At 42.0% G+C, this 24510-nt stretch overlaps 1 long non-coding RNA gene across 1 annotated transcript; it reads left to right on the plus strand.

Annotated features, from left to right (window-relative positions):
- Nucleotides 1-20496: 20496 nt before the first annotated feature.
- Nucleotides 20497-21879, plus strand: LOC136482619 (uncharacterized). The gene is made up of 2 exons (XR_010765139.1): nt 20497-21452; nt 21550-21879. It is a non-coding gene; the product is annotated as an uncharacterized lncRNA (long non-coding RNA).
- The last annotated feature ends 2631 nt before the right edge of the window (nt 21880-24510 follow it).

The following is a 24510-nucleotide window of genomic DNA, read 5'->3' on the forward strand; positions in this document are numbered from 1 at the left end:
ATAAAAGAAAAGAAAGGAAATCCAAAGAAAGAAGAAGAACAGGGGTCAAAACCCGAACCCTAACCCTAGATCCAAATCAAAAAGAAGAAGGGGATGGGAAAGGAGAAAGGGAAGGGGGAATGGACCAACCTCGCCGTGCGTCGGGAAAACCCTTCGCCGGTGCGGGAGAAGAAGGGCCGAGCCAGGGGCAGCTCCTCGCCGAGCTCGGCCAAGGGGCGCCGCGGCCAGGCCGCTCGACGGTGATGTGCTCACCCATTGGGGAGCACGTGCACCGGCGAAGGGGCCGGCGACGGTGCCATGGCTCTGCCGGTCCACGCTCGCTGCTCACTCGGTTGCACTCGCCTCGCTATTGTGTGAGGAGAGAAGAGAGACAGGCGAAGAGAGAGAAGCATAGAGTGCGAATGAGCTAGGGTTTAGAGGGCGCGGCCGCGGGTAGGGTTTTTGTTCTCCCTATCCATGCGCGCTACCGTCCGATCAGAAATGAACGGCGCCGGTTGATCGGGCTGACTCGCGGCCCAGGCGGGCAACCGCACCGGCGTGGCTTTGCCGGCCCAGGCCCACGTTGTGGCTTGGGTGCGGCAGCGCGCGCGGAGAGTAGCTGGGCCGGGCTATTTTGCTGGCCAGGCCAAAAGAACAGTGATCATTTGAGCCATTTTTCATTTTTTCTTTTTCTAGTAAATGTTTATTTCCTGGAAATTGATTAATGGTTTAAAGAAAATAGGAAAAGTAATTTTTTCCAGTGCGTAAAATTCAAGAAATTGAATTATTTTTCTGCTGCTAAAGAGAAATTTTTTATTCTCCAGTTAATTTGTACCAACATGATGTTTAATTGGAGAAAAAGAGAGTTATTCCGCTACTAAAGAAATTGTTAATTCTCCCGTTATTTTGAACCAATCTGGTATTTAATTAGAGAAAAAGAGATTTTGACATGATTATGATGTTGTTATTTTCTGACCAACGTTGTTAATAACAGTATCATAATTTTAATGATTTATGCATTAATTCTATTTTTGCCCAACGGTGATGTAGAATTAGTGTATAAGAACGGTTATAAATTTTAATGATTTATGCATTAATTCTATTTCTACCCAACGGTGATGTAGAATTAGTGTATAAGAATAGTTGTAAATTTTAATGATTTATGCATTAATTCTACTTCTGCCCAACGGTGATGTAGAATTAGTGTGTAAGAACAGTTGTGAATTTTAATGATTTTATACATTAATTCTATTTCTGCCCAATGGCGATGTAGAATTAGTGTATAAGAATAATTGTATGTTTTGATTGTGACCAACGTTGGAATCAAGGCATGCAAATAGTATTATTTTTATGTTAAGAAAAGGTTTTATCTAGTTTTCATCTTGGCTGAGGTGGACTGGGTAGTCATGTCACCGTGTTCCACTGAGTGTGTGGTACCGGTGAGGGAGACAAATGAGCATGATGCCACTTGGGCAACTAAAGAGAGGGATTTTGAATCCCAAAAGATATCCTATGCCCTTGTGCATAGGAAGTGGGTCGCTGCTAACAAGAAATGTTTGGCTGTGATAAAGAACACGATTGAGCCTGAAATTGTGGGCTCAATCCCAGAGTGTGACACAGTCACCGAGTACCTCGATAGAATAAAGAGTCAGTTCACTGGCTCTTCAAAGACATATGCTACCCAGCTGATAAAGCAGCTGGTGATAGAGTGTTACTCTGATAATGATGGCATAAGAGAGCTCACGATGCGTCATCAAAATTATGGCACTGTTGTTTAGGCCATATTTCGAGGGAGAGAATAGAAAGACTAGTTAAGAATAATATTTTTCCTCCATTAGAGCTCTCAGAATGCATAAAAGGAAAGTATATAAAGAAAGATGACAAACAAAGCGCATGAATTTTATAGATTATTCACACAGACATCTGTGGTCATTTTCCTGTAAAGAGTGTGGATGGTTATGATTCGTTCATAACATTCATAAATGATTACTCCCATTATGGATACATTTATTCATTCAAAGAAAGAACAGAAACATTGGATAAATTTAAGATATTAAAGATTAAGATAGTTAGGTCTGACCGTGGGGGAGTACTACGGTCGGCATACCCTAAAAGAATGGCATAGTAGCCTAGTATTCTACACCCGGCGAACCTCAGTAGAATAGAGTAACTAAAAGAATCAATCGTACCATGATGGATATGGTGGCAGTATGATAAGTTACTCCACCTTACAGTTGAGCCTGTAAATGGAGGCGTTAAAAACCGACATTCATATTCTCAATAGAGTACAAAGTAAGTTGGTGCCCAAAACTCCATATGAGTTATGGACAGGAAGAGTATCCTCACTAAACACTTAAGTGTGTAGGGGAGCCCTGCTAAGGCTAAAGTATTTAACCCAAATATTGGGAAGTTAGATCCCAAAACAGTAAGTTGCCATTTGTTTGGCTACCCAGAAAAGTCAAAAGTTTTTCATTTTCTACTGTCCAGAGAGACATACAAAGTTTGTGGAAACGAGACACGCTGTCTTCCTAGAGGATGAATTGATGAGAGGGAGCATGGTAGCTCAAGAAATTGACCTTGAAGTGAAGCAGGTGTATGCGCCCACTCCAATGATTCATGAGTCATTTTTCTCACTACCTGCTGTCGCTGCACCAACAGTGCTAGATACTGTGGTGCCAGCACCTGTTGTTATCCCACCTGTAGCAACAATGAATGACGATGAGGAACCTGTTCTTCAGGATCCTATAGAACCTATTGCCACACATGAGGGGGAGCAACAACAGCCTCAAATAGAAGATGTGCCAAATGTGAAGGCCCCTAGAAGGTCTCAAAGAGTTAGAAAATCAGCTATTCCTGCTGATTATGAAGTGTACAACACTGAGAAATTTCAAATGGAGGATGATCCCACCTCATTTGAAGAAGCCATGAGAAGTGATCATTCATCAAAGTGGCTTGAGGCCATAGAAGATGAAATGAAATCAATGAATGTCAATAAAGTTTGGGATTTAGAGATAATTCCTAAAGGAGCCGAAACAGTAGGCTGTAAATGGGTCTACAAAACAAAACTTGACTCTCAAGGGAATATAGAGAGATATAAAGCGAGACTTATGGCAAAAGGCTTTATGCAAAGAGAAGGGATTGATTACAATGAGACCTTTTTTCCAGTCTCATGTGAAGTTTCCTTGAAAATCATAATGGCATTAATGACACGTTACGATTTAGAATTACATCAGATGAATGTAAAGACGGCATATCTCAACGAAAACTTGGAGGGAAATGTTTACGTGGCATAACCGAAAGGTTTTGTCATGGAAGGAAAACAACGAATGGGATGCCGTCTAAAGAAATCCATTTATGGATTAAAACAAGCTTCAAAACAGTGGTACTTGAAGTTTGATTAGACAATAAAGAATTTTGGGTTTTAAAGAGAACGTAGAGGACAATTGTGTCTATGCAAAGTTTAAGAATGGGAAGTTTATCTTTCTTGTCCTATATGTGGATGATATCTTACTCGCTAGTAGTGATGTCAGTCTACTACAGGAGACAAAGAAGTTTTGTCCTCAAAACTTGATATGAAAGATCTTGGTGAAGTCTCATTCGTTCTAGGGATCGAGATTCACCGAGATAGAAGAAATGGGGTATTAGGACTGTCACAAAAGGCATACATAGAAAGAATCTTAAAGAAATTCAGTATGCACAAATGTAGTCCCTCACCTGTTCCTATAGTCAAGGGCGACAGATATGGGGATTTTCAATGCCCTAGGAACCAATATGAGCTCAATCAAATGAAAGTGGTTCCATATGCTTCAGCTGTCGAAAGCTTACAATATGCTCAAGTATGTACGCGCCCTGACTTGGCATTTGTTACCGGGTTACTTGGTAGATTCTAGAGCAATTCTGGAACAGAACAATGAAATTAGTAAAGAAAGTCTTGCATTATTTGCAAGGAACGAAAGGCCTCATGATGACGTATAGAAGATCTGATTCACTCCATATAGTGGGAAATTCAGATTCTAATTATACGAGAGATGATAGAAAATCCACGACGGGATAGTATTCACTCTCGAAAAGGGGAGCTATTTTATGGAAAAGCTCAAATGCAAACCGTCACTACATCGTCCACAATGTATGATAGTTTGTAGCGTGATATGAGGCAACAGGGCAGGTGAACTGACTAAAGAAGTTCATACCCGGTTTGAAGGTGGTTGACGACATCTATAGACCACTTAAGTTATACTGCAATTATAATCTGGCAGTACAGTGTGCTCACAACATAAGTCAAGTGGTGCTGCCAAACACATTGACATAGAATATTATGTTGTGATAGATAAAGTCCGGGATCAAGTCAAAAGTCTTGAGCATATAAGTACAGAAAAGATGCTCGCGGATCCGCTTATAAAAGGCTTACCACTCAACGTGTTCAGAGAACATGGTGTTCAGAGAACATGTAGCTAGCATGGGTTTAAGGGAAAGCCTAAAATTCCTGGACAAAAGAAGGCCTAAAGATAAGTATCTATTTCAAAATAGAGTAGTGTGTTGTAGCTGTTAAGTCTATCGGCAATGGACCGTGACGATGAGACATGCTCTATGCGCTAATCTGTAATGGAATGAACAAAAGTAAATGAAATTGAAAGATGGTAGTGAGATCAAGGTGGAGAATGTTAGTTGATCTCCACCAATAGGCCCAACGGCCTTTTGGGCCCTTATCTCTGCTCCCTGATCGGGGGAGCCCAACCCTAATATGGTTGGTGGGCCCCTGTCGCACAGCACATATAAAAGAGGGGTGGGGATCATGGCTCGGGCTACGAGGTTCAACGGAGCCACCGTACCCACCGAGAGAGTAAAACTAAACCGATCTAAAGCAGTGCTACCAACAACGGGAAGCTCCACCACACCGCCGCCGCCTCTGCAGGGTCACCACCGGGCCACTGGACTTCATCTCCACAGCGCTGGACGCCTACTACACCACGGCACCGGCGTCTACTCTGCTGCTACGCCGCAACACAGAAAGAGCGAGGAGGCTTACCCGGATCTACGGTTACACAGAGGTAATCTGCGATCCTAACACCTTCATCGACCGACTACTGGCTTGGCGAGGTTGTGAAGAACTGGGGACTGACTCTTGTCCAGCAGCAGCACTCTTCAGGATCGCGATCAGTCTTACAGATGGATTGGACATGTGGAAGGTGTAAGCTTTGGCATTTACGGTGGCATTCATCTTTGTCACAACGTGGAATTTCTAGGGTACATGTCTTCGCATCTACACATTAGTTCAATTATCAGTAAAAGAATAAAATTTTGCGAACTCAAGCTTAAACTATACACACATACCAGCATCAGTGGTGCAAGACAGGACCACCAAAGTGAGGAAAATGACCGCAGATATCAGTTGCAAAGCCCTCGTCATATAAGCACTGCTAGCTCTCTGTCGTACAGACTAATAAAGATTACTCCTGTCTGTCTTCTATTTTAGGCTTTGGTTCTCGGAGACAAGCCCGTTTGGTAGTTCATATATAAACCTAAACCCAAGTGGCACGTTAGCTTCGCTGAAAATATAAGTTGAAATATTGTTCCGACTGATTTTTTGTGAGAGAAAAATATTGTTCTACCTAAAAAAAATAAGCTGAAAGTACGGATTAATTATAAGACACCTCATGTTTCTTCATCATTAATGGCCTCATTTAATTTGTGGCAACGGCTCCGGTACTCCCTTTTTTTTAAAATGGTACGAATCTCAAAGCTAGCAATTAAAGAAATTAATTATTTTATATTATTTTGCATCTGGGTCTCGTCTGGGGCCAGCCCATGCAAGACCAGCCCGAGCCCAGCCCTGATCAGATGGGAAGTAAGAGCATCTCCGGCAGTCCCCCAATATAACTCTCCCAATAAAATGGTATTGGGTAGCCCATTATCACTTTCTAGATTTATTGGGGGAGAGGCTACAGCAGTACCCTAATATATCTTGCTCAATACCTATATGAAGGTGGGTCCTATAGGAGTGTAAGAGAAAATATGGCTGAAAAGTGGTAGTTGGGATGGTCCCATGGTATTAGGGGACTTGTATCTCCCCTTTCATTGAGGGTAGATGAGGGAACTATTGGTGGCCACCAAAAAAATGAAGAGGTATTGGGGAACTGCTGGAGCAAGAAAAAAGTATAGCTGTCCCAATATGACAATTTTATGGAGATAGAGAAGGTACTGGCGAACTGCTGGAGATCATTGTGACTCCGTATTCACGCCGCGTCGTTTCACTCATCGCCAGCAAGGCTTGCTACTCCTGCCCCGATCCAATTGTTCGTGCTTTGTGGCAAGAGTACGGCGGCGCCGCTGAAGCCCCATGCCACCGGCCACCGCACCCCATCGTCCCCACCGCGCCTCCTTCCCCCTCTGTCAGCGCCCCCACTGCAGCACGCTCCACCGGCCGCCGCGGCGCAGGGCACACCGGCCGGTGGAGGCGGCAGTCTGTGCCCCCATGGCCCCCACGCGCCACCGGCCGGGGAAGGCGCCTCCCATCGTATGTTGCCATGTCTGTGCTCGCTTTGTGTTCTTGATCAAGCGTTCCAGTTTGATTTCTTCTTTTCTTAGGTTAGCCACTGATCAAAGGGGCGATTGTGTTCATGAGGCCAACAGTGGGCACGCACGAGTACGTAGTGCCCGAGATCGTGTCCAGGGCTGATGTATCCTCCCTCTGGACTAGCGTTAGATGTGTGTTTGAGATTCGTGTGAGCTATCACGGTTAACAGGTGACTCTAGCTTAGGCCCATGCAAGCCAAAAACCAAAAATTTTTAAGATTTTCTGTCACATCAAATCTTGCGGCACATGCATGGACTACTAAATGTAGAAGGAAAAAAAAACTAATTACATAGTTAGTCAAGAAATCGTGAGACGAATCTTTTAATCCTAAATAGTCTATAATTAGACAATTTTTACCAAATACTTTTCGAAACTAAACGGCGCCTTAACGAATAATGAACTCTGTGATAGCCAGGACAGCTTTACTGGAAAAGGCTGCAGCGTGCAGTACTTTGCGAAGCATGGCACAGCGCTACTGTCAAGACATTTATTGCGTAAACTGTTCACGATGCTCTATTATTTCGGACATCTCAGTTGATTAGAAAAAAAAAATTCATACAATACCGGATGACAAAAATCATTATATGAAAATTGTAGTTCTCGATCAGATCTACAGCTCTCTAATTTTGAGCTTTTCAATTGAGATTGTTAAGATGCTCAAAATATAATTAAATTTTACAGCAATATATAAATCACGCACTAGCGTTTGTCATCTTAGAAAAATCATATTTTTTTGTATAGTGTCAAATTAAGATGCTATTTATATCAAAGTTGTAGTTCTCGATGAAATCTACAAATTTACAGTTTTGAGTTTTTTTTCATTTGAGGTCGTTAAGATGGTAAAGAAAATAATATTAAGTTTTAGCAGTATATTAATCGCGTACAAACTCTTATCGCTTTAGAAAAATTATATATCTTTCCTCTGTGTCAAATGAAGATACTTTTTGTATCAAATTTGTATATCTTAATGAGATCTACAAGTTTATAGTTTGGAGTTTTTTTTGTTTAAGGATCTATGTGATTTCTTATAGTCAATGTATCTGATTTTTATGTACTCAGCTCTGCAGAGTTTTCGTAGGGATTAGGCTTAGGGTTTTAGGGTTCGGGATTGAGGGTTTAGCGTTTGGTGTTTATGGTCTAGAGGTTAGGGTATTAGGGTTTATGGTTTAAGGTTTATGATTTTGGGGTTTTACGGTTTACGGTTTAGGGTTCTAGGTTTTAGGATTTAGGGATTAGGGTTTAGGATTTTTGGGTTTATGGTTTTAGTGTTTGGGGTTTAGGGTTTAGGGTTTTAGGGTTTTGAGCTTTGGAGTTTGGCGTTTAGGGTTAGGGTTTTAGGGTTTAGGGTTTCGGGTTTTATGGTTTAGGGTATAGGTTTAGGTTTTAGTGTTTAGAGTTTAGGGTTTTTAGGGTTTAGGGGTTAGGGGTTATTATTTACGTTTTAGTGTTTAGGGTTTAGTGTTTATGGTTTCAGGGTTTAGGTTTTTAGGGTTATAAGCTTCGGAGTTTGGTGTTTAGGGTTAGGGTTTTATGGTTTAGGCTTTAGGCTTTAAGTTTTAGTTTTTAGGGTTTTGGGTTTAGTGGTTTTAGGGTTTAGGGGTTAGGGTTTAGTACCTACGGTTTAGTGTTTAGGGTTTAGACTTAGGGTTTAGGGTTGTAGGTTTCACAATGATCGATATTCAGCATGTTCGTTTGTTGGTTTTAGCTAGGACTTATCAGCCAGCTAATAGTATTTTCTCCTCACAACAAACCAGCAACAGCCGGGCTTATCAGCCTAGAAACCAACTAGCAACCAGGCCGATTAACTAAAAAAATAATTTGCACCATTGGGCCTTACGATGATCTAGTGGTCAAGAATTAAAAGAGTATATAGGAAAAAGACAAAATATGGATCATTGAATTTTTGTGATCTAACAATCAGAATTAATAGAGTATCCATATTAAATACTAAATCTACAAATACGATATTAATGAGATAAAATAAAAAGAAAAGGATATAAACCTTAGTTTCCTAACAAAAATAAATAGAGTATCTATGTGAAGTATAAGGCATATAAATTATGAGATTGATAAAAAAAGAAAAAATGGTACTGTTGGGTTTTATAGTGATCTAATAGTCAAGAACAAATATAGTATTCACACCAAATACAAGATATATAGAAATTACGATATTAATCAAAAGAAGAAGAAAAGTATGCACCGTTGAATATTTGCCGTACTTTATATGAAATTCCTATTTATATTTGCTTCACAACTGACTTATGCGACCAGTATCGTACGTTCGAAGCCACGGTGTAATGATACTACCGCCATCATGTGTCAGGAGACTCAGGACCCGAACATGAATGCAGTGCTTTTACAGAGTTGATTTGCACCAAGCTTTGTCCTAACCACACTGCGGGGGTGTTTAGTTAAAAAAAATGCAAACTTTGACACTATGCAAAAAGAAGATTTCTTGTCACATCAAACTTGCGGTACATGCATAGAGTACTAAATGTTGACGAAATCAAAAACTAATTGCACAGTTTGGTTGTACTTTGCGAGACGAACGTTTTGAGCCTAATTAGTCAACGATTGGCCAATTATTACCAAATACAAACGAAACACCACAGTGCGCTACAGTGCTGGCACAGTGAATTTGCCACTGCCGAATCCGGCAACTAAACGAGGGCTACGTAAAAAACAATTTCTAATAACAGGACAAATATTTTGTAGGGGCGGCTGGTGATGGAACCGCCTCTACAGTGACATGCTCGAGAGCCCAGAGACTACCACCCCTACAAATAGAACTGCAGGGGCGGCTGGTCATACGAGCCGCCCCTACAAATGGATCGGATTTATAGGGGCAGCTCACTCACCAGCCGCCCCCGATGTTGAGATTTATAGGGGCGGTTCAATAACTAGCCGCCCATATAAATGCTCCAACGAATAAATACTCGGCTCAGCTCCTTATTCCAGAGGCTTCTGCTCACCGCTCCGTTCTCTTTGCTTTCTCCCTCCCTCGCTCTCCCGACGCCGACAGGGCGATGGCCGCTGGCACGCGCAGGCAGCGGCGCAGGACTAGCCCTAGCGGGAGGCGGCGAGGGCCCTCGTGCGCCCGACGGCTGCTGCTGCGATGGCGCTTGGCACCTCCTCCGCGCGCGGCCCTCACCGGGCAGGGGTGGCGCGAAGCAGGGCGGCTCTCCACCGACGCGAACGTCTCCGTGCATGGGCGGTGCTGATCTGGCGCGAGGCCACGCGGATCTCCTCCTCCGGGGCGGATCCGCTCTCCTGAGCCCTCCCTCCCTCCTCTTCCCCGGTGGATCCGGCGAACAACGGCTGCGGAGGGCGCGCCAGAAACGGAGGCGGCGGATCTGCGGTGAGGAGTTGGATCTGCGGCGGATCTACGACGGATCTACAGTGAGGAGGCAGATCCAACGGGGCCGCACCAGATCTGGCTCTCACCCGTCTCAGCCCCTGTCGTCTTCGCCACCGTCTCCGAACCCATCACCACCGTCGTCGCCTTCGTCTCTGAACCCATCACAACCGTATCCCACTCCCACCCGTCTCGGCCCCTGGTGTTGCTCCCGCTGCCACCCCATGGGCAAGAAGCTAGCAGCACCAAGCCGCACACCCTAGTTTCAGTTTTTCCCCAAATCACAGGCCCCGTTCTCCAATTTGCTTAGCCCCCTCTGATTCCCTCTCTCTTTAATCCCCACCTCCATAGATCATATCCTTCACTGCAGATCCGTGCTACATACCCCTCTCTAGATGCAAACGGAGCAGCCAAGGTGAGAGAGAAGGTGGGAAAAAAGGGAAATTTTGCTTTTTTTTTGTTTTCCTATGATTCAGAGGTCCGGATTTGACTATGAATTTCTGATTTTGATGCAAGCTGTAGGATTTGAAGAAATCTTGCTCCATCACCACTACATGGATCCAACTAAAGCAACGTAAGGTATGGGAGAACGTGGAACAAAGAAGCAAACTTGCAATTTTATTTCCCTATTTGTTCTTATGATTGTAAACTCACGACTTGCATCTGGATTTGTGGTTATAAGGGTAACTGTGTGATTTGATAAAATCTTGAAGCATCACATTTGTATTTCGTATAACTTTGCAGCTTTAAATATTTTTTCTGTAATTTTATTTGTTCCAAAATTAATCCTTGTAGCACCTAAAATGAATACAAACTACAGAGTGCTTGTATTATGTTGATTATAATTGCTTACCACTGTCGTTTGCCATGTACCTGCATTTATCCTACTGCTTTACTATAATTTGTGGGGCAACAGATACTATAATGTTTCTTTATTCACTCAAATTTCGTTGGATCTGACATTTTCCATGTTCCTGCATTTTATCTTGCTGATTTACTACAAATTGTTTGGTAATAGGTACTATATAGATTCAGCTTTTTCACAAATTTCATTAGATCTGTCATGTTCCATGTTCTTGCATTTATCATCATGCTGCTCTACTACAAATATGTGCGGTAACATGTGCGGTAACAGTTACCTGTATTGACACTACTACAGAATGGACTTGTTGTCCCGGGCGGTAACGGCCTTTAGTCCCGGTTACCGCGCCGGGACAACGATCCCGGGACTAAAGGTGGAACCTTCAGTCCCGGGTCATCGAGCCGGGACTAAAGAGGGACCTTTAGTCCCGGTTGGTGTTACCAACCGGGACTAAAGGCCCTCCAGCCGAGCAAACCTAGCTGCACCCTTTAGTCCCGGTTGGTAACCCCAACCGGGACTAAAGGTTCTTTTTCTTTTTTTTGTATAATTTGTTTTCAGTTCAGTTACACATATTTATTTAATATATAATATGTTTTTATGTACGTATTGTACGCTGCTAATATAAATACACGCACGCATATAATTACATATAATTCTCATCTCGAGCATTATTATATTCGAATAAAGTATAAACTATATATATTATAGATATATATGTATATATACAACACTTTCATAATCTTGTTCTCGAAAATAACGATATCAATAAACATTTAATTTACATCATTAGTTTCTTAGATCAAAGTAGAACTCGCCGTTGGGATTTAGCACTTTTTCTAGAAGATATCCTGCTATTGACTCTTGAACTGCTTTCAGATGGTCTTTTTGCATGACCCTTCGTTTCAACCATTCAGTCTTGCATTTGAAATAAAAGGAAAAGTATTAATACATATATATATATTCATTTAAAAATAAATAAAAAATTGATATATACGTACTCTGAGGACATCTTCAGGAGTTCTTCTTATGTATGCAGTGATCAATTCAAAAACGTAGTATCCACACAAGTTATTACCTGGTTCCTGCCGCAAACACCACTGTACGAGAAGAAGATTATTCTCATCATCTCACACGTAAATTGAAGTACGATATAGTAATTAAACACGTGGGGAAGTATATATAGTACAACTTACTGGTATTTCAACTACATTAAGTGGTGCCTTGCAATCCTTGCGGTGTTGCCGAATAAACTCTTTCTAAACCCTGTGTGATCAATAATGTACGATCGTTAATAAATTATGGCAAAGTCTATTCAATAATAGTTGTGCGCGAGAGATCAAAATTACCCCTGGATAATGTCTATCATATCTTGGTATAGTGCTTGTTCTTTTCTCAATGAGTCCAAGATTACTAACTGACTTGAGTTTAACTCAATGACAATGAGTATCCAGTGAAACCTGCATTGGTTTATACACACACGTACATGTATATAAGTTGTATTGATAGTACATAAAATGTGTAGACTACATTATTATTAACACTTACTCAAAGTTGTACGGGAAAAGTATTGTTGTCTTGTCGTGCTGCTTCACGAAGAACTTCATGATATTCGTCTGTGCTTCAGATACCCAGTGCTCCTTGACAATAATATCGGTTTTGAATATGATATACGGATCAATGAAGCCAACACTGGTGTCTTGTATTCTTTAGAGCTCTGACATCTGGAATCTGTATATAAATATAAGTTACATGTGAGGATAATTATATACACGTACGCATGGAAGTGAGTTTATTAAATAAAAGTAAGAATCACTTACAAACAAAAGGAGCTAATAATTGATTTGTCCAGAGCATCCAAGTGGAACAGTTGATGCAATTTTTCGAAACTAATATGTAAGATGTCATCTCCACGGAAGTAATGATGGTCTCTAAATCTGACAAAGATCCACTGCTCACCCCTGCCACACTCCTGCATGTATCACTTGTTGAGCAAGTACATTTGCGTACCCAATTCATTTAGAGCCACAGGGTTGTATAGACTTTTGCCAAATTTATAAGTCTTCCAGGTATCAACTTTTAGGTTCTGGATTGGAGCTTTGCCCATCACTTGATCCAAGGTTAAACCAATTTGTTCAAAAAAAGCATTAAGGTGTTGAACCGACACTTCTCCAGAGTTGTCTGGTCGATAGACTTCTATGTTGGAACCATATTCATTAGCAACAATAAGATTTTGCATTGGTTGCTTCTGTTGTCCGAGCTATGGGACATCCTTCCCTGATGCTCTTTTCCTTTTCTTATGTGCATCATGTGACTTCACGAGGGAGCGGTCATAGTCTGATAGTGGCGGAGGCTTACGAACTTCAAGCATCTTTTTCTTATGAGCTCCGGCCTTCTGCCTTAGCTGATCTCGTGGTATGTAAAAGTACGACTTCTCCTTAAGCTTTCGCTTGTCTCTGCTTTTGGATATCTATAAAAAAAATCTTTCACTTTTTGTCTTCTTCAGCTGCTATTTGCTCATCAGTCTTTTTAGGAGGTATTTCTTGAGAAATAACTCTTTTTTTGGGTCTTCTTTGCCGCCGGGACCTTAGACGTCTTTGTAGTGCATCGTTGTGGAGGGGGTGGGGGCGGTGTTGGAGACCGACATGGAGGCGATGAGGCCGGTGTTGGAGTCCGGCGTGGAGGCGTTGGAGAATGTTGTGGAGGCGATGGGGCCGGTGTAGGAGTTGGAGATCGTTGTGGAGGCGATGGGGCCAGTGTAGGAGTTGGAGATCACCGTGGGGATGAAGTCGTCTCGCCCCCCACGACGCTGTGATGAGATGGGGAATGAATGATTGGGCTAGGCTGGGGGAGACCCTACTACAAAAACAAGTTGTGGGTCAATTATTTTTGAAGCCAATATAAAATTAATGGAAAAATAATATTTCATTCACTTTCATTCGTACCTAGGGTGAGGTAGGGGAAGCGGTGGCGCCCCAGGAATGATGATGAAGCGTTTGCGCCATTGAATAAATGTCTTCTCTGCTTCTCCTAGTGTCTTCTCCCCATCACCGCCTTCAATGTCAAGAGGAACATTGCTGTAACCTTTGAGCACTCTATCGACCGAGACGCTAGCATATCCAGGTTGAATAACTGACCCATGGATTCTTGGTGTCTTCGTTCGGTCTATTAGAGATACAACCCCGACAGCCACCATGATTGATGCATTATTACCATCTGGAATGTGCAGCTCACATGTTGTTAGAGGCTCGGTAATGTCATCAACAGGGAAGCGCAACCCAGCGTCACCTTGAATAACTGGCAGCTCCGTGGAAGCACAACTGCTTTTCATCTGACCAATGGGGCTAATGGTGACTCCCGGCGTTGTTTGCGATTGCATTTGACTCATTGCTAGCTGCACTTGCCTCTTGATCTCCTCCTGCATTCTTGCCTCAAGAGATTTTTCTCGTTCATGTGATTCAAGCAATGCTTGTCGTGACTCATTAACAAATTGCTCCAATACACGGATTTGGTCTGCCTCCTCATCCTTCTTTCTCTGGCGGCTTCTGTAGGTATCCCTGTCTGCTAGGAATGCTTGTAGCCACAGAACTGCCCCATAGCCTCTTGTTCGACCACCGTGTTCGGGATTCTCTAGGGCATATGTCAATTCATCCTTTTCTCTGTTGGGCTCGAAAACACCACTATCAACTTCTTCCCTAGCACAAGCTAGTCTCTATGTTGCTCTCTCAATTTTTTGTCTGAAAATTAGCTTGTCGGTGTCTGGGTCTAGGCTTCCCCCATGAGCGTAGAACCAATTCTTCGCACGTTGAGGCCAGTTCTTCTCTATTGTTTCAGGTATGATTCCCTTGGCAGTAATCTCTGCTTCTAGGTTCTGCCACTTGGGAATAGCACTCCTATAACCACCTGATCCCATGCGATGATGGTATTGCTTCTGTCAGGCATTCTGCTGATTCCTCATCACACGTTCCTCACTCTCTTGAGATGTCTTGTATTGTACGGAGTCATCCCAATGGGACTCCAACTTGACAAATGCCTTAGCACTGAAATTCGGCGTTTCATTCTTCAAGATAAACTTTTTATACAATGTCTTCTTCCAACGCTAGAACAATGTTGCCATCTTCTTCATTGTCCAATCCCTCACTAGCTCCTTCAAAGCATCATCTGCTTGTAATGTGAAATGCTGAGTGATATCTCTCCAAGCTAGGTTCTTGTCACGATCAGATACAAAACTAACATTAGGAGCGGATATCTTTTGCTTCCATTCATGAGCACTAACTGGGATCCTATCCCTTATAATGAACCCACATTGATTGACATATGTCTGAGCATGTGGTCCCAATGATTTGCCGGTGTCGGTGTCGAATTCTGATATTATGAAACGACCCTCTAATGGCTTTTTTGGCCCTCGGACTTTCTTACTCTTGCCGGTGGTTGATGTAGATCCAAAAACCGGCTACATGAGTAGAAACACAACGATTAACAATAAATATACGTACGTATGCATCTATAAGAGATGATAGATAATCGAATATACCTCGCCATTATTTTCTTGCGCGACAATTTGTTGATCTTCAACCACCGGCATATTCAGGATATCCTCATAATCAGCAAAGTATTGACTCATGTCATCTACATCCACATTGGTGCCAGCGTTGATAATATTCGCCATTATGTCATCATTCAAGTTATCATCCGGAGCAGCCATTTGTATCTTCAAGATAACACATAGATAGAATTACTATGGTACATAACATAAGTACATGTGATAACACATATAGAATTACTAAATCCAATTAAATATAATAACACATAATATTTCATAAGGATAAACAATAATAAGGTGTATAGGCTTTGCAATCGAATAAAAAACACTTTCGATCCAAAAAACATGGAAATAAGTACATGTATATATACACATAGAATGATACAATTTTCTCTCTCTCTCAACACATAGAATAAGTGCATATGTATATATCTCTAGATATGCATGTGATAACACATAGAATGTCTCTCTAGATACAATTTTCTCTCTCTCTCAACACATGGAAATAATTAAGTACATGTATATATACACATAGAAATAATTAAGTACATATATATGTATACATATAGAATCTCTAGATAGAATTAATTACTAAATCTAATTAAACCTAACATATATACATAGATAGAATTACTATAAATCAAAATTAAATCTAACACATATATAGAGAGAGATAGAATAATAATTACTAAATATATCAAAAACTATAATAAAAACTATCTAAAAAAACTATCTAAATAAAGTACTAATTAAATTTTAATACATTTAAATCTAATTAACATATATCAAAAACTATCTAAAAACTAAGAATAAACTACTAATTAAATTTTAATACATTTTAATCTAACATATATATCAAACACTACCTAAAAAAACTATCTAAAAAGTATCTAAAAAACTATCTAAAACAGGCTATGGATGGCCATGCATGGTGGCTGGGCGTGCTGGCCGGCCACGGGGCCGAGCAGAGCCGCGCGAGGATGACGTACGGCGAAGACTCGACGGCCGCGGGGCGGGGCTCGACGACGACGGCGGCGCAGGCGCAGCAGAGACGACGAGATCGAGGCCGGGCGGGGGTAGACAACGACGGCGGCGCGGGCACGGCAGAGACGACGAGATCGACGTTGTAGATCGAAAAGTAGAAGATGAACCCTTTGATATATATAGGCCGGGACCCTTTAGTCCCGGCTGGTAACACCAACCGGGACTAAAGATCCTTTAGTCCCGGCTGGTATGCCGAACCGGGACTAAAGGTCCAACCGGTCCAACCCTTTAGTCCCGGCTAGGCTTACCAGCCGGGACTAAAGGATCTTTAGTCCCGGTTGGTGTTACCAGTCGTGACTAAAGGTATTTTTAGGTGGGCAATTCCGCCCACCCTTTAGTCTCGGTTCCTGGCCTGGGCTGGGACTGAAGGCCTGAAATTTTTGCAGCCCGCCAAAGTGTTGTTTTTTCATTAAGGATTGTAGATCTTGATGAGCTGCTCAAATGAGACACTAAATGACCTCAGATGAAAAATCTCTAAATACCAAGTTTGATCATCTCAGCAAGATCTACAATTTTTACATAGCTCATTTTCCCATTTGAGAAAGTTTTATCAAACACTAGTCACAAATTCTTATCTCATATAGACTTTCTAAAACTATGTCACACACTTATGAAATTTAAACTATATTTTATTCAAACTTTCTCAAATGAAAAAATAGCCTATATAAGGATTGTATATCTTGAAGAGCTGAACAAACTTGGTATTCAAAACTTTTCAATTGGAGACAATCTAGGGTTTCGAAAACTAGTTTGTAGGCGTTGAAATTTAAAAATCACAAATTTGAACCGTCCAAACTATCTCAAATGGAAAGTTGACCAAAACAACAATTGTAGATCTTGATGATTTTAACAAACTTGGTATTCAAAACTTTTCAATTTGAAGTCATTTAGAGTTCATAATACTAGAGTCAAAGTGTTGTTTTTTCATTTGACCAAATTTGACTTGGTCAAACTTGCTCAAATGAGACACTAAATGACCTCAGATGAAAAATCTCTAAATACCAAGATTGATCATCTCAGCAAGATCTACACTTGTTACTTAGCTCATTTTCCCATTTGAGAAAGTTTTATCAAACACTAGTCATAAATTCTTGAATCTCATATAGACTTTCTAAAACTATGTCACACACTTTCTAGGACGTTGTTCACCCTCGACGTCACCAGGATCATCATGCCTGATCTTATACCATGCTGCTTTACATACCGGGCATTCATCTAAATTCTCGTATTCATTGCCATGGTAAAGGATGCAGTCATTAGGACATGCATGTATCTTCTGGATTTTTAATCCCAAAGGGCAGACAACCTTTTTTGCTTCGTACGTAGTGGTGGGCAATTCATTTGGCTTCGGAAGCATCTTCTTTATGAGGTTCAATAAATTCCTAAATGCCTTGTCGGATACACCATTCTTTGTCTTTCACTGTAGCAATTTCAGTGTTGTACCCAGCTTTTTTTGCCCCTCTTCGGCCGTCGGGTATAGCAACTTCCTATGATCCTCAAGCATACGCTCGAACTTAACTTTCGCTTTTTCACTTTCGCATTCTTGTTGTGCATCACGAATGGCATCGCCAAGAGCATCACCGAGATCATCTTCTGCCGCTACCTCTTCTTCATCTCTCCCCATTGTAGTATCATCAAAGGCACCATATTGAGCAATAATGTCATCAATGTCTAAATCTTCTCCTTCACCTTCCTCCATCATGACCCCGCTTTCTCCATGCTTAGTCCAACATATATAGTTTGACATGAAACCTGACTTAAGCAAATGTGAATGAAGACTCATTGAGCTTGAATATTCCTTTAAATTCTTACATATGGCACATGGACAACACATAAAACCATCCCGCTTATTTGCCTCGGTCACACCTAAGAAATAGTGCACGCCCTCAATAAAGTCTTGGGAGCGGCGATCGGCATTGTACATCCAATAGCGTGACATAATCTACATTACATGACAAATTATGAAAACCTTGAACATAATTAAGTATTTTATTACACAACATAGATGACACACACACGGTTGATTAATTAACTAAGCCTGGCTACAACGTAAGCAATCCCAACTATCACTAAACAAACTAAAACTACAATGCACTTCAGTAACATAATTATTTCGTGATCATACGCAACTAAAACAGACAAATCATTCTTCTGTTGAATATCAATAAGCTTCTCCTGCTGGCTCACTGCCTCATCATCAGCAGCCGCTACCTCAAGCGCACCCGAATTCTGCATGTATGTAGCATAATCTTCCTCCCAGTACCAACCATCGCATCCATTGCCCTCTCACTAAAATTAAAGCCAAAAAATATTTGGTCAAAAATATTCAAGAAAAGTAGGTCAATTAGCCATAATAATCAAATGCGTAAGAAACTCACATCGCGATCCGGGCACTTGTAGAAAACACGACCCTTGTTGGGTCCTTGTCTCTTGACTCGGTACTCCATCACAATCTTCTGCTTACACTTGCCGCAGATAATGAGAGGGAGTTCTGGCCTCAGTCGTTTCGCAACCGAACGAGAGACCGAGGATCCGGTACCAGTTGTCATCGACTTTCTATACTTATTTTTGCAAACTAGTGTAAATTTCATATTTTCTAAAATGGTATATTTAAACAAAACTAAAATTATTTATTTATCTAACTAAATCATGAAATATGTACTATGTATAATAGTAAAATACCAAACTATCAAGTGATTTTACTATTGTAAATCATCATGTGATTTTGAGCTAAAAATGACATAGAAATCACATAGCTCAAAAACATGTTTCAATAAATAACCATCCGTACTAGTTGACCTTGCTTACGTGATCATCTCGGCGAGCATTTCTCCACCGGACGGCACCGTACTTGGCCAAGGAAGAGTTTCGATTCTACGAGGAAGGCAACATGGTCTTCCACGACTGTTGCCGCTCTCCCTCATAGAATTAAAGCTCCTCCTTGACGTCCGTTACCGCTCGGCAGAGAACATGCTCGCTGAGATGAACACGGTCCACAAGTTCAACTAGTACGGATTTTCTATAATTTTCTAACTATTTTCTAAGTTTTTCATTTCATGAAAAAATTAATTCTAAGATCACGTAAGTCGCCGGGGACGAGGATGGCGTGTGCTCCAGCGAGGACGAACGAGGCGTGATTTTGATGAACTAATTTAGCTTTTGTTTATCCAAACATATATGCAAATCATCATGTGATTTTGAGCTAAAAATGGCATATAAAATCATAATAAAGTCCAACATATAAAGATACACATGCATCTACATTGCAAAATGAGATAAGCTACTGATAAAACATAAGAGGATTAAGTTTGTTACCTCCAAAATCGAAGAGCAACACCAATGGAGGGGGAGAGAGCAAGAACAACAGCAAGCTGAAGAACAGAGGTAGTGAGTTTGAATGGAATGGCTCGGGCTCGGGGAGGAAGAAATGAGCTGGATTATAGGCCGAGATAATTAGTCCCGGTTAGGGGGCCAAACCGGGACTAAAGATTAATCTTTATTCCCGGGGCATCACCCAAACCGGGACTAAAAGCTTTAGTCCCGGCTGGTATTACCAACCGGGACTAAAGGTTTACCAGCCGGGACTAAAGATCCCTACCCCGCGGACGACCGTTGGGCAGGGACCTTTAGTCCCGGTTGGTATTACCAACCGGGACTAAAGGGTCCTTTAGTCCCGGGGGCAAAAAATACCGAGGCTAATGCCAAATTGGGACATCGTTCTAAAGTCTGTTCTTTAGTAGTGCGATTTAGGTTATTCCTAAATTAGCTCTGAAGTCACCAAGTCTGCAAAAAGGAGTTGTTGCTTATTAATACACCATCACTGCTGCTGCACTTAACTTGCTTTGAGAAGGTAAATCGTAGTTGTAATTATCCTTCCACTTTCCAAGTTTCTGATACATCTTCTCTGTTGCCTTTGTGTGTTGAATATGTCTGTTGATCATGTTGAATATTGCTTATTTTTTAGCTAGAATTAAATAAGCACGAAACTGGCACATGATGAATTGTTATAGAGCTACAAATTGAGTTTGTGTTCATGTTTTGTGAGGAAACATGTTATTCTTTTTGTGGAACAGGAGAAGGTGAAGAAGAGACTTGTCTCCGATATTGAAGCTTACACAGTTGGGAGGATGAGTCATCAAGAAGGAATCTTCTGCAATCCAAAAGCAGCAACATTGTAAGATTTGACACATCTATTTTTTTGTCATGCTATATATTTGCTACCCATTTGCTTAAAGCATTTTGGTCAGCCTATTAGTGACACATGTAATTTCTGAAGTTTCTGAAGCCAAGTCTCATGAGGAAGTGAATGTGCTGTTTTATGTAACTTTTGATGTGCACCTTGTTGCATGCTTCAACGTCTGATTTGTAGGATTGTATGTTATCCTAATATGCATGTGCTATAAGAGGTATTTTAATATATTTGTGTTTTTATTATCAGTAAGAACCATTAGATGGTTACCTAAAGCTAGATCCCAGCAGAGGATCTGCATAAGCTAGATCCCAGCAGAGGATCTGCATAATTTTTCTGTATTGCAGGTATGCATGCACATGCATGTCGATTTTCAAATCAAATTGTGATAGATAGGTGGGCTTGTTTTAGCTCAGACATATTAGTACTGGAGTCAATTTTGGTCTTTGCTCCCATCACATGCAAGCTAGCTGTTCCTCCACATACATATGTAATAATTGTCTGTACCCTATGATCTGAAAGGCTGGACTATTGAATTGTTTCCTTAAATATTACAAAGAAGCTACATGGCCAGGGTTTGTCGAAATGAGATGATAGCGGCCTTTAGTTGTTATATTAATTTAGAACCAAAATTTTCTTTGTTTTAACCTTTTATAGTGTATTGATTATTAGTTTTGAAATTTCCTCCTATTTTTCTATGTATTGTTCTAATCGGCTGATACTTTCCTGTATCACAGGCTTCTTCGGTTACGATCAGCATTATAAAGGTTGTCTGTTGGCCTTAATTCTTGTGTGCCAGGTGTTGGAATGCTTTGAACTCTATCAAGATAGTAACATCTTTCATCAGCTCCTAGTAATAAGATGAATGATCAATATTTCACCAATGTTCTTCTGAAAATTAATGCTAAGGTATACATTTGTCAGCATCTGATTTGTGGCCGCAGCTTGTTGGAACATATATCCTGTTATTAGTTTTTTTACTAATATGATTTTTTCTGTCGACTAGCTTGGTGGAATGAACTCTAAACTATCATTGGAACATCGCCAAATGATACCAGCTGTGACTCCAAAAACCAACATTAATTCTTGGCATGGATGTTTCACATGGTTCTCCAGGTCGAGCAGATATACCATCAATTGCTGCGGTGTGTCTTGTTCTATGTTGTGTTACTTGCATCGAGCGAAAATTAGTTTTTAGATTACTTTTCATATACCTATGTGCAGTCTCATAGTTTAAATGAACAGCAAGCACAATAATTTGCACCGTGTATTGTCATGAAATATTTGTTATAATATGATATAAATAAATGTGTATTGTCATTGAGTTTTAGTACAATCGCAGAAGAAGATAAGTCATGATGGAGTTGTGCAAGAAAAATATATGTTCTGGTCAAATTTAAATTGTAAATTTAAATTTTTTTGGCAGAAAAATGATTTGTAGGGCCGGTTGGTACTGTAGCCGCCCCTACAAATCGATTTGTAGGGGCGACTGGTGTTTCCCTTTAAATCGATTTGTAGGGGCGGCTACAGTACCAACCGCCCCTACAAATCGATTTGTAGGGACGGTCTGGGAACCGGTCCTACAAATACATGATTTGTAGAGACGGTATGGTAGGGGCGGTTGGTCGAACCGCCCCTACAAATGCTTATTAGCCGTCCCTAAAAACCATATCTGACGTAGTGCCATGAGCTCTAATAAGGGGGGACACGTCAGCCCTGAGGCACTGCCTCCGCGTTGTTGTGTTCTTGAGGCCAACAGTGGGCACGCACGAGTACCTGGTGCCCGAGATCGTGTCCGCGGACGGGCACGGCAGCGCGGTGGACTGGTGGACGCTGGCCATCTTCGTCTTCGAGCTCCTGTACGGGGCCACGACGACGAGGCCACGCTCGTCAACGTCGTGGCGCGTGCTCGAGTTCGCCCGGGACCGGGACCCCGCCGCCACCGTGTAAGTGTCGCCGGCCGCCAGGGACCTCGTCGCCGCGCTGCTCGTCAAGGACCCCGCGCGTCACCTCGGCCATCAAGGGGCACCCGTTCTTTGACGGCGTCAACTGGGCACTGCTCCGGTGCACTAAGCCCCCCTACGTGCCGCCGTCGTTCAGCGTGCGTAACGGTAAGGCTGGCGGCGGCAGTGGGAGCGACGACGCCAATGCCAACAACGATGAAGACGACGACTTGTCGGACGGCAGTTGTCCCTGTAATTCACTAATGTTGCAAGTCCTCAACTACTTCAAATAGATGATTTCAGAAACTGATCTTGTATAGTTCTATTGCTACCAATAAATCTGAAATCAATTTTTCTTGTTCGTTGTGGCAGTTTGTAATTTTTTCCTGGGGAGGAGATAACTACTGCTACTGTATCACCAGTTCATGTAATTACTGTTTATTCAGTTACAGGTGAACTGTTTCCTGTTTGTCCCATGCCAACAATTATGCGTGAGCTGACTAAGACACGGCCGTGCACATCTAGTGGCAGCAGCAGCAGCAGCAATGTTGATGGTGGCTTGGGTATCAAAGAGATTGCTGCCATAGCTTCAGCATCAGCCATTGTCGTGGTTCTGTTAGTTGCACTGACCCTGTGCATCTGCACAAGGAAATGTCCTCTGAGACCGTCAAAGCGCTCTTTAGGGAGAAGGAAATTCCGGGTTTCCGGTGACGCGGCGGGGCACAGGCGGCGCCTCCCTCGGCCGGTGGCTCGTGGGGGCCATGGGGGTGCGGACGGCCGCCTCCCCCGGGCGGTGTGCCCTGCGCCGCGGCGGGCCGGTGGCGCGTGGTGCGGTGGTGGCGCGGACGGAGGGGGAAGGAGGCGCGATGGGGGAGATGGAGGTGCGGTGGCCGGAGGCATGGCCGCCGCTGCTCGGGAATGGCCGGCGCAATGGACTGGAGGAGGTCCGCCGCTGCTCGCGAATGGAAGACGCGTACTCGTGGTATGTTTGGCGACGGCGTCTCAGGCGGAATAACTAAGGCTGGACACGGGACTGGGCTTGGACGGCAAGACGGGGCTGGCCCAGGCGGGACCCAGTTGGACGGCCGGATGGGTCATTTTTTAATTATCTGCTTTGAGATTCGCGTCATTTTTTTAAAAAGGGAGTACCAGAGCGGATGCCTTAATTTGCATATCCAGGGTGCATACAGCAAAATCAAATCAATATTATATATGGACCATTTGCATATTTTCTGATACATTTATTGATTGATTTGTACTTTATCTCTTCCAAAATAATGCTGCTGTGATATGGGTATTGCTAGTTGTGCAATATCTTCAGGTGCCTGAAATAAAAATGACAATATCTACTTCTCGCATCTCTTTGACTTGCTTTATTTGTTTTATCATTTGTGTTTCATATCTTATCTACCTAATCTATATCTATATCTATATCTTTATCTATATTTGTATCTCTATCTATATCTCCTACAACTAAAAAGACTAAAAATAAGACTATTTTTTGGTGCGACTTTTTTTTGGTTGCTCCTCCCTTCCGGTCATGCGATACCCCGCGCGATAGAAAAAGAAATTGCCATCCCTGCGATCCCCGCCTGCTTTGAAGGAAAACAAATCGATCACTTGAGGCCACATGCATGGAAGAAAATAATAATCATGCATGGAAGAAAATAACTGGCAAAGATCAAGCAAGACTCCTCCCTTTCGGCCATGCGATACCCTGCGCGATAGAAAAAGAAATTGCCATCCCTGCGATCTCTGCCTACTTTGAGGAAAATAAATCGATCACATGAGGTCACATGCATGGAAGGAAACAATAATCATGCATGGAAGGAAACAATTGGCAAAGATTAAGCAAGACGACTCAATGAGGTTGGCCCTTAATTTTAGTGTTTCCAGCATGCAGACCTAAAATTAAAAATTGGCTGCTCCTTGAGAACATCAGTGGTGCCAAATAAAAGATGTGCATGTTATATATGGTGAGACTAGTGAACCTTCTGCAATTTTCTAAACGAATATTCCCACCA

Source organism: Miscanthus floridulus, chromosome 9 (genome assembly GCF_019320115.1).
Source record: "Miscanthus floridulus cultivar M001 chromosome 9, ASM1932011v1, whole genome shotgun sequence".
Lineage (NCBI taxonomy): Eukaryota > Viridiplantae > Streptophyta > Magnoliopsida > Poales > Poaceae > Miscanthus > Miscanthus floridulus.